Below are 14,987 nucleotides of genomic sequence, written 5' to 3'. Positions count from 1 at the left end.
AAATAAAAGCCATCACGTGTGCCGAGTTTGTATGAGCTCTTATGCGGGCGCATCGCCAAAGCCTCCGCAAGACCGAAAGTTTGCCGAAGCCATGAGGAAAAGACCGCCACTCATGCGTCATCAGCAGCACGGCAGAGCTGTTTTTGCGTTGATTCATGGTACAGTGGGGCTGCAACGGGTACGACGACGACGGATAAAAATCGGGACTGCGTCAACACTTTAAACGACAGCAGCGCTCCCCATCTTCCAGGATTCCCTCCGCTAATTTTACGGTCTTCCGCATGCAGCGCCACCAGTGGCATTCCCAAGCGGGTTTCGCAATTGCTCGTGCGATGTGCCTGATATTTACTAAAGAAATTCTCGGTCACGCTGGCGAGAACCGTTAGCAGCCGTTAGCAGTTTGATTGGGTTGATTGCGGCGTGCAACTGCGAATTTTTTCATATGCCCGGGCTGTATTTCCTGTTCGACGAAGTGGAGTTTTGCGAGGAGGCGCAAAAAAGGTCAGTGCTGCTTATTTATGTGCTAGTAATGGTTGTTGTTCAGTGACATCCTTGTTAACTGCGTCCGATAAACATACCGCCTCTCTGCCCGTTGTTCGTGTGTCATCCATGCTTGTGGTCGCGGCGTGTAACATGTGTTGGAGAAACGTTTGCAGCCGTAATTTACCAAAACTTCCGTGTTCGTGGGTCAGAGTCGGCTGGACATTTCTGACTGCGTTCGTTAGCCATTGCTATAAGGAAGTTGCTGGTTTGCGCGTTTCATGATTGGATGTTTCCTTACTGTGTGGCTTTGCTTAGTTGTATATTGACGGTTGCTATGTATCTCTGCGGTAGCGAATCTTGTCGGGTTAGTCGCTCGCGATAATCGCGCGTGCACACGTGTACAACTTCCAAGCAAGTTTGTCGGAGCGTCCGTCCTTAGATTTATTGGTATTTTTAAACTTTGCGTGGTAATTGCGTCGTTGTGTTAGTCTGCTGAGTAGAAAGCATTTACTGTGCTTACCAGACCGGGAGTCTTCGACCTTGCCCGTTGCGCGCAAGGTAGACGCTATTTCGAGTTGTGTTGATGTGCTTTCAAGGCGTGATCTTACGTTTATCTGTTCCATGTTTCCATGTTTCATGTTTATGTTCCATGTTTCTTTCAATTCCTTTGACCAACTGAGATGATCTATTTTAAATAACATTGCCTGAAGTGTAGAGAAATGGAAGGGACAGTTGTCTTAGCAGTACCGCAGTAACAAACGTTTCTTTTGTAGAGGGGAAGAAATGTGGAAACACAACACGCAGCGGGTATATAGAAAGTGTGCTGCCGTTTCTATGCTGTTAATGTCAGTGGTAACTTGAGACTTCAGGATAATTATCCAATATCCATAATTAGTGGTTGCTACTTCACGAACCGCGTTAGAAATAAGCCACTCTTGCATTTTTATGCCGTCATTGTCGGTGGTAACCCGAGAGTCGAAATAATTTCCGACAACGCTCAGGTGATAAGTTCTTGCATCACTATGTGCACCCAACATTAACCCATTTCTGTGCTTCCTTGAACTTAGAAAATATACCGCCAAAGCAGATTGCTACATTCTGTATACGATCTGTACAACCTGTCCAGATGCAGACTATGGCTGACTGTGGAGACATTTGTCTCTACACTGGTAGTTTGCGACAATTGTTTTCCTTTCTCTGAAGAACAGAAATTAAAACGAATTATTTCCATTCCTTACATATACCTCTGAAATCATGGCTGTGGCATTCACTGTGGCTGAAGACATCTTCGGCACGCCGAGGCGTCGTCGTGACAAGTGTGGCAGATTATGAATGCATTGTGGAAGTCATAAAGCCACGAAAGAGTGCCTCTTGAGTGTTGCGTATTATACAGACGTTCACCACTCCCCATGGAGCAATGACAGGTGAGCCTAAAAATGTTCAAATATTTTTATATTTAAAATTGTTTCGCCTGAAAACGTTACCAGGGCTCTTGCTGCAAAATAAATTTTAGCACAAATTATCAGGCATTGTACGAGAGGGAAGCGTAAATTTATGCTTCGATATTTTTATACTGTTTTTATTTTCTAGGAAATAGGGCGGACCGGTACTTAAAACAATGGAACAAGGAATGCATACTGCCATTTTCCTGGTTCTTGAAGGCGTGTGTTCACCGTTCTTGAAGGCGTGTGTTCACAAAAAGGAAACACATGAAAGCCGTTGTACGGGATGAAATCATTGCATTCTACAAGTAAGTACGCACTCCCAGTTCTGGAACTTTGATGGTCCCTTTTTAGGTTGTTGCAATATACGTAATGGCTTCGGAACACCATTTCAGTGATAACTTGACCTGTAGGTGAAAACGACAGTAAGAGCTTTTGGGAACACGTTGGCAAAACTTTCCTGGAAATGCACTCCGAGGAGGCCCTGCCAGGAACGCCTGCATCTTAATTTTAGTTGTTGGCATTTTATTTTTGTGGGACTCAATTTATGGTAGTGTTTATTGAAGCTGGCATTTTATTTTTGCGGGACTGAATTTGTGGTAGTTTTCTTTGTAGCAAAATCTTACTGTTAAAAATAAATCGTGAACTCCAATATTGGGAAATACCTTCACATTCAGCCTGTTTCGGATGCTTCAACATGTGGACAAAAAAACTATTATTTTGCGTTCAAGTTTTGCAAACATTTTGCTTTCACATTGAGAGTTGCTGCTGTGATAATACGGCACCACGGCCACGCCCAATGCGGTCGCTTTCCAAAATTAGAGAACGGCCATTGACAGTCTGTGCTAATATTTTTTGTACATTGTTAGCAGCATTCCCAGAAAAGAAACCAAGAAATCGCTGATATTTCAATCAATTACTGCGCTATAAAAGGGGTATCCTAAGCAACTCACTCATTTAAAGCCATCGTCTAACAAAATGTTCTTGTTCCTTCCTTGAAGGTACATGACGTGGTCCAGTTATTCTCGAGGTCCAGTTATTTTGAGAGAAGAAAATGGCAGCGTAAATATTGTCTGCAAGAAACACGTCATGGATTTTCCGCCTGCGTTGTCACATCAAGATGTGGTCATCCTCCTCGCCGTATATTTCATCTTAATCTCCTGAAACTTATGCTACTTTGGAGAGTTCTTGGGACTTTTGCAGAGAGTTCTTGGCCATTTAACAGTAGCCTGGTGTCATTTAAGTTGAAAGCTCTGTTGAAAGACTTGATGTGGTCACTCTACTTGGGGTTTTTAATTATTGTTAGACGTTGAAGCCTATTCGGAAAGATATGTCGTGGTTCAAATGATTGGTAGATGCAAGCGGCATGTCAATTGCAAAAGTGAAGTCGTGCTTTCCTTTGCAATTTTTCATTATTGGCACAAAGCGCAGGCTGCCTTTGCAGCTACTCTGTTACTCTGTTAATGTAGTTAATGGCACTGCACTGTAACGTTTTTATTATTCAAGTGCAGCTCGTAATTTTTTTCCATGGCAGTGCTGCTATTGATGGATGCAAACGTAAGAGTAATTATTTACACAGACGGTTTGGGGCTTTATTAATCAATTTTTGTACTGTATCTTAGCTGACACCTAAGCCCTAGAAGAATGCGAAATATACATATTTGGCTTGAAAAAGTTGTTTACTTTGGACTAAGTTGCATTTCTTGCTTGTTAGAGGCAGTGCTTTGGTCACAAGCATACTGTCGTCATGATAGTAGGGTTTGTATAGCACGCAACTGTGAATTTTACCTCAGATAAATGTTCCGGCTGGAAAAATGCTTCCAAGTTGGCTTGGTAAAATTGGTCACCTGTATGTTTCAAAGCTACCTGGCTTGGTTATTTGGGATGTCTGAATTGTTCTTGAGGGAATTAATAACGTCTTTAGAGTTAGGCTGCTTGTGAAATTTTAAAATGCGTAACATGCTCCGAGCTATCTGGTTTGTAAAATTTTGTAAGATTCACACTGGGTGCTATGAGCTTTTTTTTATAAGTTATTTTAAATAGCTACAAATTGTCGGGGAAGCAACGCGGCTTCAGTGAAAGGCTTTTTCAGGGCGCGTATATAGTCGGTTTTGGCTACAGTTAGCTTGATATTGATATATGGTGTATGTTTTAGTTGTGCAATAGTGCCACATGCTTCCGGTAGGTTTTTCTGTGCAAATATAATATTCTTAGTATTGGCTCCGGTGTTCTTTTCCTACACTCTTGTATGTCTTGTGATAATCCAACCGTGTATGGCTTGTATTTTTGGCTTTTCCCTACAATTTAATAGCAAACTGCATATTTTGGAACCGGGATGCGTAAACATGGTATGGCAAGCGCTGTGGGTACTTCCGCATTTGCGGTACCTGATTTCATGTGATAAAATAGCATATTTTATGTTCACTGTTGTGTAATGCTTTTTGAGTTAGTGCGAGGGTAGATGTACAAGTCTGTTTGTGACGCGGTTGCGCTTAAAGCCATCTTTATTACCCATGTTTTTTTAGCAAAAAAGAATGGTAAATATTAGCGAAAATAGGAAAATGCCCCTTAGATCGTTTTGGCCACTTGATATCGTTTGGGTATTTGATCCTGTACGCTGGTCATTTTCTGCCCAAGTGGAAACAGATATGTCTCCGTATCTCAAATGTACGCAATACTACGAGCGAATAAAATTTGCTTAGTGTTTTGAAAAGCATTGTACCAGTGCTAATAGTTGGTTTGGTATGTATTTTAATGCGAGTCTGGTTTCTTTTACATGCAGCCAAAACCCAGAACAGGATGCGGCGGATGAAGCCAAAGTCTCTGTGTGCCGCTCCAGGTATCTCAGACCAACTTTTATGTAGAACTGTGCTCCGATAGGCAACTGTTGGGAACTGTCAGGGACCACACTGCTGCGGCGGTTTCTGTTTTCCAATTGTTGGTACCACTGTGGGACATATGTCAAGGCTGCGTTAGAATGGTGCTTGCGGTTTCCTTCTGATACCAATGCATCCGCCAGCCTGGCAAATGACCTCAGTTTATACCAACAGGAAAGCAGATATATTGGAAAAGTGGAGTCCCATAGACAGCTTCTCAACGTCTATCGGAACACCGTTTTATATAAACAGCTGGTCTGAAGGTACCTGGAACGGCGCAGCGGATAAATCCATAATCACTTTACGTGGATCAGTGTTCCAGTAACTTACACTACCCGTTTATTTGGAACAGTGATCCGTATACTTTTATTTGGAACGCCGATCCAGATAATTTAGCTGCAAAAATATGTGGTGCACTGTTCCACTTACATTTTCAAAGTATGTGGAACACGGTTCCAAATATATAAGTGGAACTTTTTTGAAAAAAAGTTCCAGTTACTAAGTGGATCTTATGTGGATCCAGATTAAGAGTGTAGTCTCGGTTTATCCTTAATCCTGTGTTTTCCCAGTCAAGCTATCTGAACACCCCCTCCAAAAATGCTGTGAACAGTTTTGGCGAGATGGCATACCTCCCTGTCTTGCTTCCTTTCGAATGGGGAAATTGTCGCTTTGCTTGACGGATTATCCTGCTCGTACATCCCTTATATACGTTATCTATAAGTCTTATGTAAGTTTCCTGTATTGCCTCTTCTTCTATTCCCTGCGGTGTGTGCTGAGTCGTACGCTTTCTTATAGTATATAAATTCCATGTAAGAGTGTTTATTATACTCTGCAGATTTTTCTATTACTTGGTTGGCGACATGGATGTGATCCATGGTGGAGTGCCCTCTCCTAAACCCGGCCTGCTCCCTGGGTTGTTGGGAATCTAGGCTGTCACTTATGCGGTTAACTATTACTTTGGTAAGCAGCTTGTAAACAACTGAGAGTAGGCTGATAGGTCTCTAATTCTTAAGGTCTGTGGTATCTCCCTTCTTATGTATCCTAAACTAATTGTGCAGGAACGCATTTGACAAAGACCTGTCGGAGGGTGGCATTAAACACAAAGCAGAAAGGCAGGACTTGCTATCCACACGTACGATTATAGGTGTAGCACTTGTTGGTTGGTTTTGCCATACGACAATTTGCACGCTAAACCACTCATAACTATAGCGTGAGCTAGCTGTACTGATCTGTATTTCAATAAGTACTTCTACATATAGTAACTACTACATTATTTCGTAATTAAATGGGTCATATTCGTGTTTTCAAAGCGTTAATTTCATGTCTCATTTGTGTACTGATAACTTTCTTATTCGTAGTATACTTTGAATACAGTAAAAATCAGGGGTAGGCCCTTGCATTAGTTGCACGTTTGTTCCTTCAGCGACACCTTTCACCTAATACGTAATACGACGAAGCCAAGTCACTTTGAAATTTAAGTAATACTGCTCATTACGATCACCAGCTTGAGTTAAATCATTTATGCGTCTCGGTTGAACTCCCGTCTGCAACAGTGAAACATATTTAAACAGCGTGGTAGAGACTTAACACAGGAGAGGACACACAGGACTAGCGCTATAGTACTGTGTGTCCTCTCCTATGTCAAGTCTCTACCGCATTGTTTTACTATGTTGAGGGCTCCAGCAGGCAACTCGCCCACATTTATGCATTGAACCGTCTGTAAGATTTCATCACCAGCATACAATAGGTCATACACACGGATACTTATCCGCTCTAACGTGGTTTTCAAATCGTCTAATCATGTAATAGGCCCAATTTTATCTACGTTATTACAAATTGAAATGTACCTAACCGAGTTCTCGGCGTTTTATAGGGTTGCAAACAGGCACATTGCGATCTATTCGCTTTGCCCGGCAGGCGCCATGACGCCTCTTTTTTCCGCATTTTACGTTAGTTAGCAGAAATTAGAAGCCAGAAAAAAAAGGACCAGGGCATGCGAAATATATTTTTTTAAGCTTGCACTTATTGAGCGATGTTTCATATTATCTGTGTACTGCTTACAGTGACGAAGCTCCGCGAGGAAAGATCTGTGCCTGCGCTTCTTGACATAACAGGCACAGTTGGTCCGAATGCAGGTTGTGCTGACTGGAGTATACTATGGGCCAAACCATGGGCGTTGGCAAGGGAGTGTAAAAGCCCCTCCCCTCCCCCCCTCCCCAACCCAGACCAGTACAATTGCCCTTTCCCCCACCCTCACTGCCTCCTCTTCCAATGCAACGGGTTTGAACCCCTCAAGACGAAATCTATAGCTGCCGACGCTCATGGGCCGAACGTGACCATTACTATGTACACCTGAACGGCGTTGTTCCAGTTTAAATTCAGAAAAGGCAGAAACACATGCGGTGGGCGACACGTTGGTGGTCTGCACACGTGCGTCAGATCACCAGGGCGTTCTGCAACCAACCACGCTGCGAACAGTCGCCACACGCCATCGCAAATCGCAACAACAGTGCATCTGCCAATAATGTGCCCTGAGAACTGCGATGCTTTCTCCTCCGTTTTTTTTTTTTTTTTTTTTTGCATTCCCTCTTTTTTCACGCAGCTCCACCCCACGCGGATGGCCCAAAGAGGCTCCATTAGCGGCTCGTTGCTGTAATTGAGCGAGCAGCAGCAGCAGCAGCAGCGCGAGGAACAAAGCCCCGGCGTATGCCGAGTCGGGGGGAAGGGGCCGCTTTGCCTGAAGCGCTGGATCCGAGCCCATCTGTATTTGGTTATGACGGCGCCCGAGGGGCGCTCGATGACTCGCAAAACAGGGCCATCGCGCGCGCATTGATCCCGTTTTCATGGCAGCGGAACCAGCCGCCCACAATAGGGGGGTCCTCCGGCGAATGTCAAAGCGGCGATAACAGGCCATTTGACCGCCAGTCCATAACCGGAGTCCCGGCGAAGGCGGAGCCATCTTCGCAATTCAGGGGTCCCCCACCGCCACCGGGTTCCCCGGGGGTTCGGAACCGTGAAGCGGAAACCTAATCCGACAAAGGCCGGCCCACGGACGCGCCGCCATAATCAGACCCGCGCGCGGATCCGACTCTGTGGCAGTGCGCCGGCCGGCCTGAAAGCCGTGGGAGCAGCTCGTCGAGCTACAGCGCAGCCGGCAACAAAGCGCTGCGCCGCGCTTTCTTCCGCTCCAATTTTGAACCTCGGATTCGCTCGGCGTGCGTCCAATAAAAGCAGGCCCGGTGGTTCTTCGCCAGCAGCAGCGCGCGTCACGCGAGGACGCCTCGTCGCCGCGTTCAACCGCGGCTGCCTGCCTGCCAGCGGCACAAATGCCAGCGACGACCAGCCGTTGTACGACATGAACGTCGAGTCGAGCGAGGCGGCACAAAGCGGTGCCGGTTGGCGCGCACGTGATATGGCTTATCAGCGCGGCGCGCCACAAAAGGAAGACCTGCGTGGCGCGCAATTTGTCTTGTCGCGCTCGTCGCGCTGACTGCGGACTCGGAGGTCGCTCTACGAGGCGCCCCGCGGCTACCTGAGCCGGTAGCCCATCGCGGCGACATCGCGAGTTGAACGTCCGATGACGACGCCGCGCAGATGGCGAGCGGGAATGGGCGCCTCTTACAACACCTAGTCGGTGTTCTGGGCAATGATATTGAACGCAGTACAACGCCGTATACACAGGGTCCAGCAATATCCAGTTCGCGTACGCCATGGCTAATTTGTCCCGCTCAGTCCTAAATATATTAGGTTAAATGCAGCGTAAGTGGCTAAACGATCTGGTACGTCAAATCATGAGTAATGAAGGTTCGTTAATTGAGCCATCAGCCAATTTGCAAAGTAGCGCACCCAAACATTTAACCGTAGATCATGCCTGGTTGTGCTCCTGAGCCCAAGGACATTGCCGGTTCGATTGCCAGCCGCGGTGGCTGCTTTCTGATGGAGGCAGAAAGCGAAAACGCCGTCTGTTGAATTAACCCGGAGCCCTCCACTACGGCGTGACTCATAGCTAGCTTCGGCATGTTAAACTCCCATAATCAGACCATGCCTGGACCTTCTCGTGCTATATATATATATATATATATATATATATATATATATATATATATATATATATATATATATATATATATATATATATATATATATATATATATATATATATATATATATATATATAACATTCAGAGGATGCAGAGGGAAGTCAAGCAGGTGGAATGCATACATATACAAACAGGGGAGGAGGAACAACATCTGCATAGCTTGCTTCAAAGCGACTCAGTCGTGTTTGGTGCTCTGAGTAATATTCGGTGGCCACCAGAGCCTCTTCTATTGCGAGCCTTCATATGCGAACATCATGTCGTCGAAGCGGTCTTACAACACCTGGCACTTGCTTAAAACGTTAGCATTGATGCCTTTTAAGTGTCATTAAAGGAAAGTTCTGTTAGCTTTCTCTGCCGGCGGTACCTATGAAGTTAAAACTCGACATCATGGCGACCTGAAAAAAGTGTTGTTAGTAAGGTGGCCCCATCTATTGTTCCCTGCACACGTAGGGAGTCAAGGCGCTCGTAGAACTCCACGTAGGCACAGTACCTAGAAGTGCCGTCAGTATGAATACCTGCCCACTGCACATGAGCTCACACCACTAAGCGTTGCTTTTATACCTGACAGCGTAAAGGCTACAGCGCATGCGCGGCGCAACTGCATTTATCAGCCATGCGGGCCACGGTATACAGACCAACTTAATTCCCCACACCCCTCCTCGTTCCCGCTAGAGGTCATATGAGTCAAAACTGGTGCACAGTCCCGTACTGGCTCTGAATATAGTGACCACACTGCCACGGAACTGCTTTAAATTGGTGCTGGACAAGCAAGCCAAGTTTTTAGGTGCCTATAGTTCACTAGAGCATATGGTTGATGATTAGACGTTCTTCCGAACAAGGATGTTACCGCGGAAGGGCGAGCATCCCTGCGCAGTGTATACTTTAAACACGAGGAAAGGTTGAGGATATTTTTTTATACCTGCCCACCATATTTGGAGCAACGAACTGTATTCATTCGGAGGCTGTTGTCAAAACAGTCTAGCGAACAATGAGAGGGCCCGCATGCATGATGCTCTATTATGAGCTGCGCACTCAGCGGCCGTCTCCTGCGCCCCATTCAGGTGCTGTCCGAGAAAGCGGAAGCGCGAAAGCTTCCTTTGACAGATGAGAGCCTCTTCCGAGGCAATTAGCGCGGCCTGCGGGAAGATCAATCAATGGCGCCGATCGAAGGGTACGCGCGAACAACGGGATTGCGCCCAGATCATTAACGGGTCGTTTTTCTCCTGTTTGTCCTTATGCGCGCGATGCCACAACTAACGCCGGAGCGCTGCACAAAGGTGCCTGCCCCCCTTCTCACGTGCTTCAAGAGAGCTTTGCACGGCTTTCCCGAGCCATAGTCTTGCAGCCTTATTCATGCTGCTGCTCCGCGGGTTTATTTTTGACCACTTTAGTTTGGCTCCGGGAAGATTGTTCCTTTGTTGATGGTAATGACGCATTAAAAGGTACAGCTGGGTCGTGCTCTCGCCTGTGAAATACAACGTGCTATCGCCTGTGAAACTTCACAAATTCGTGGGTCTATTACTTGCAAGTTTTTGACAAAAAAGCGAGCGCAGGCAGGGTAAGGATTCTGACCGACAGGCCATGAATGCGAAAATACCGAGTGGAAAAAGAAGTGCATACAAATATAAATTTTCGTACTTTTTTATTTGACACAGCCAATAACTGCTTCAATGAAACGATCAGGTGGCCACGTTTGACGTGTGTCTCTTAAGTTGATTTGGCATGGTGGTTAGATAATGTCCGCATGGTCATATAGATTTACAAAAACACGAATCACAGCAAAGATGGTCATTTCACTTAATCGGGGGTCTTATCATGTGGGAATCATTCTAACAGCTCCGGGTATACACTCTAATCCTGGTAACCCATAATGTAACTTCTAAAGGGATGTAACCTATAAAATAAAGGTTACAATGGATCCATTTTGATGTTTTCTTCATCCCAGTCCATTCTAAGGGTTACAAGCGGGAAGTTAAAAGCGGTTTATAGGTTACATTAATGATTTATAGGTTACATCAACAAAATCTGTCATGTAACCTTTACGTTGTAACCTATAAAACGCCCTGTAACCTATAAGAGATGCTCGTCGCGCCTTCTCTCCAGGCGGCCGTTGATTTCTCTGTTGCATGACGGGATATAGAGAAATGGCGGCGCCCGCAGGTCCGGTGGCCGCGTTTTCGCGCCACTCGAGCCTTTTTACCGCTGTGATACCACTACGATGAAGCGAGGATGGCTGTTACAAGACTTATTTGTCGGCGTGAGTCGCGGAGGCTGCGGCGAGCCCATTTGTGACTGGCAGCGCTACACGGCCCGTTCTTCTACGACCAGCGTCAAGTTCGCATGTTGGACCGATGCCCCGGCGCCAGTGAAAGCGAACTCGGTGAGTATACTCCCGTAACGGTTTCCGTGTTTTCATTTTGTGTATCTTTTCGCTGGGGGCTTTTCAATTTGAAATTGCAGCATTCGAGAGGGATTTTCGTTACCCGACTGGTTGCTTCGCTGGACGTTTTCTGTTGCCCGCGACGGCAATTGAATGAAATCACGGGCTTGCGTTCGCTGCGTCAGATTAGAGCGGACGATCGTGAAAGCCCGTACATTATAACAGATAACGGCGCTCGTGGCCTGCTTTCTGCTCTGCGCGCCTTCGTCATGTGTTGAGCGTTTTGTTTACGCTGTTGGCTGCATCGGACGCACTTTTTTCCCAATAAAGTCTTATATTATCGCGCTATTCTCTGGGTATTATCATTTTGTTTCAGCCGTCGGGAAATATTCATTTTTCTCGCTGCATATATTCGGAATGGTGTCTAGTTTATTGGTCTTGTAGTAATACATCCGGATAAACACAAGGTGTGTGCTGCAGAAAAGTAGTCCACTAAATGCTGCCCGAAATTTCTAAACTCACTTCTGTCCAGCGCAAGCCTCTTTTTTTGTGAAAGTTTGCCTTACCGCACAATAAAAAGTTTTTATATCTACAACATTCTTCATTTTTGTCATTCTTTTCCTTGAGTGGGTAAATTTGGTGTTAGTCATTTTGAGGTAGCGGGACATTGTCACCATGTTAAGTGGGTTTATTATTCCCATTCGCACAAATCAGTCGTTTATTTATTCGCGTGGTATTGCAGGGCAAATGGTTGTCTCGCGTTATACTAGTGTAGTGCAGTAAAGCGATTTACAGAATGGTGATATGTATGAGCCAGCATGCAGGCTGCTTGATTGTTGTTTTTTGATGATACAGAAATTGTGACGAATTACACAGAGACAAGTGCAGGTGTAAAAATGGGTGCTGCACCCTAATCGGTTCCTGGCTGTTGGAAAAGTGTGGTTGCATCTGGCTACCTATGCTATGACTTGTGAGCACTATTGTTTTTCTTGCAGGCAGTGTTCCTTGAGCTGACAATCAGGACTCCCCTGCGTATGACACAAGTTGAAATTAAGTCTGATTTTCGTGGAAACAACGGTATGAAAATGCAATAACTAAAACTCATTCATTCAAATATTCTTTGTAAAAGGCACCCAGGCCTGCGCAGACAAAAGTATGATTCACTTGTAAAAATGCGAGGCCTTACTTCAAGTGTTATGATGTTATATTTCGTATCTTATTTCGCCTCATGTTTAATGACTCTTTCTATCAGTTCGTTACTACATGAACTTTATGAATTCACATAACGATTTCCCCAGCATGGAGCTTTGTAGTTTTTCAGTTTTTGCAGAGCCAACAAGAACTCTTTTTCGAAAAGAGCTCTTTAAGAAAGCTCCAGTTGTTAGTGAGGGCTTGTGCTGTGTTCTTTTCTTCGTCTTGTCAAGTTTGGGGTCTTCTTTCATTATGAATGTATACCAACTGCCCAGCTCTAAAGCCTATTAAATTTTAACCCAAGTAACCCTTTGATTCATTACAGGTACAGACCTCCCGGGAATGCCACTTGAAGATCGGTGCAAGTTCTAGATGTATCCTATCCCACAACACATTTAAACGAAGAAAAATTGTAAGTTCTCGATTCCTTTTTACCAATAGCCGAGGAAGAAACCACCGGTAGAAGAACACCTTACTGAAGTGAAAAACGTTTCGGCTTCCACGTGGGATCCTCGTTCAAAATGAAACTGCCAGTACAAGAGGGGGGGGGGGGGGGCGGAGGCAGATGTTTAAGTACAGCGAAAAATGTGACGCAGACGGCGTCAGCATCGTGAAAGCACGTTTCCTGGGTTTAGGGCGACGTTCGCTCTGTTGCTTGTAGTTGTGATTCCACATGAAGGTGCGGAAATGTTTTTGCTTTCTCTTTTGCAAACGTATGTCAGTTTATCTCGTAGCCCAAATTTTCTGCCTGTTCTGGGTGAGCATGCAGAAAGATTTCGCGAGATAAACAGGAACACGGCACGATTAAAATTCGGGAAGGTTGGCCGGTATGACTATAGTGGCTTCGCGTTGTTGTGAACAATGAGGCCAAATTACTCTGTGTAACGATTACTGAAATGATGTGAAATTATTTGAAAGGCCCTAAATCACTCCTTCTCTGGTGTGGCCTTTCATTTCATTCTCTGGTCTCCGTCTTCATTTTCGTGCAATATAGTTTTCGTACTTCACATGCCTGTGATTTGGTTGAGGGGCTTATGGTACACTGGATTTTGTTCTTTTTCTGAAATTTTCTGTAGATGGCTCTTCAAGGTGGGGAAATCCAAGTGACGGCCCCTCACATATGTACCTCCATCTGCGGTAGCAGGGAACAAGTCATTCAGATGACCTCGGGGAAATCTTCAGCGTGCCCTGATTTTGTGCCTGCTTCTGTACTACGTAAATTGCGAAGCTTATCTCTGAATTTTTCCAAGCGCCTTTTTTCATGCAGGAAATTATAGATCCCATTTAAAGTTTGTCCAAAAGACAGATTGCAATTGGCCTAGAAAGTTGTTAGTGCTGCATAAAAAACCATAACTTGGCGTGGGAATCACAACTCAGGTGGAACTGTAAAGAGGTACCTAAGAGGGAAGTGTAAAGATGGATTCGTAAAGACAAGTGAATTCCAGTGTAATATTAGACTCTCAGTGAAACAGAGAATGCAGGGAACATAGCCATAAACACTGCTTTGATAAACAGTGAATTTGTAATAAATGTTTTTTCTACTTTCCCACATTCTGTGTTTTTTCTGTGGGGAACCATGACAATAACGCTGTACTGGGAAAGTGCACCTCTGAGAACCATTTTATATATGTAGCTCAAACTCGAATTCGTCTGAAATTGTTCAATTGCAGTACCAAACAATTTGAAATACTTTGCATACATCAAATATTGAGGTAAAGAATCTGTATATTTGGCCATGTTTGTGAAGCTGTTCACGTAACATTTATTAAATAGGTTAAATAAGGATATATGAATAAACCGAGTTTTACCTGGAAGTCTAAAGCAATATAGGAAACACCAGTTCGCCCAGGAATCCGCACTCGTCTAATATTCATTAAGGAACGATAATTACATTACGGTGGTTCGCAGCTTTGCTTTTTAATAAATAGCCCACAGGTGTTTCACAATAATAAATGTGAATGTTCAAAACTACTGATGCCAAACTTTTTAAAATGTGCACCTGTTAAATGCGCAAATATGTGTGCATGTACTGCAATTCTCTTTTGATAATCATGGCCTAAGTTGTCAGACAAGAATTTTGGGCTTAAGGCTATGTTATAACTTTGGCGTCCTTTTGAAGTATGCTATCAAGTGCATGTTTCCACTAAAGCTTGGTTTCACTAAAGCCTAATGTTGTTTAACTAAAGCTAAAATTCATACCCGCAATTTATTAAAAGACCTATCATGCATGTTTGATTCTGGTTTCTTAAACGGCACAAAGCTGATGCGAACATTAAATTTAGTTATGCCTGTTTATAAGACTTAAGCGTTGCCAATACTCACAAAGATTTTTGGGTGACAACCTTGGTAACGATTATCGAACAGGTAATGCAATGCATATATATTAAGACAACATTTTCCAGCTTTTTAGTACCGCAATTTTAGGAATTATAAAAGTAACCTCTCTTTTAGCCGCAGCAGTGTGGCCGGCAGTTTGTTCAAGGGACGGACAAAAGACACCCGACGCAAAAGTTTA

General features: G+C 44.5%; 2 long non-coding RNA genes across 2 annotated transcripts; both read left to right on the top strand.

The window, feature by feature from the left end:
• The first annotated feature begins 551 nt into the window (after positions 1-551).
• LOC144156050 (uncharacterized) lies at positions 552-2,442 on the top strand. Its single transcript, XR_013319684.1, has 3 exons — positions 552-1,907; positions 2,074-2,233; positions 2,321-2,442. It is a non-coding gene; the product is annotated as an uncharacterized LOC144156050 (long non-coding RNA).
• Positions 2,443-10,772: 8,330 nt separating this feature from the next.
• Positions 10,773-13,969, top strand: LOC144173316 (uncharacterized). Its single transcript, XR_013323221.1, has 4 exons — positions 10,773-11,281; positions 12,277-12,358; positions 12,798-12,884; positions 13,549-13,969. It is a non-coding gene; the product is annotated as an uncharacterized LOC144173316 (long non-coding RNA).
• The last annotated feature ends 1,018 nt before the right edge of the window (positions 13,970-14,987 follow it).

The sequence above is a fragment of the Haemaphysalis longicornis genome, unplaced genomic scaffold (genome assembly GCF_048455015.1).
Source record: "Haemaphysalis longicornis isolate Haplotype H1 unplaced genomic scaffold, Haemaphysalis longicornis Haplotype H1 scaffold_1, whole genome shotgun sequence".
Taxonomy (NCBI): domain Eukaryota; kingdom Metazoa; phylum Arthropoda; class Arachnida; order Ixodida; family Ixodidae; genus Haemaphysalis; species Haemaphysalis longicornis.
The sequence above is the reverse complement of the archived record's forward strand: the minus strand, read 5'-3'. Positions and strand labels throughout refer to the sequence as shown.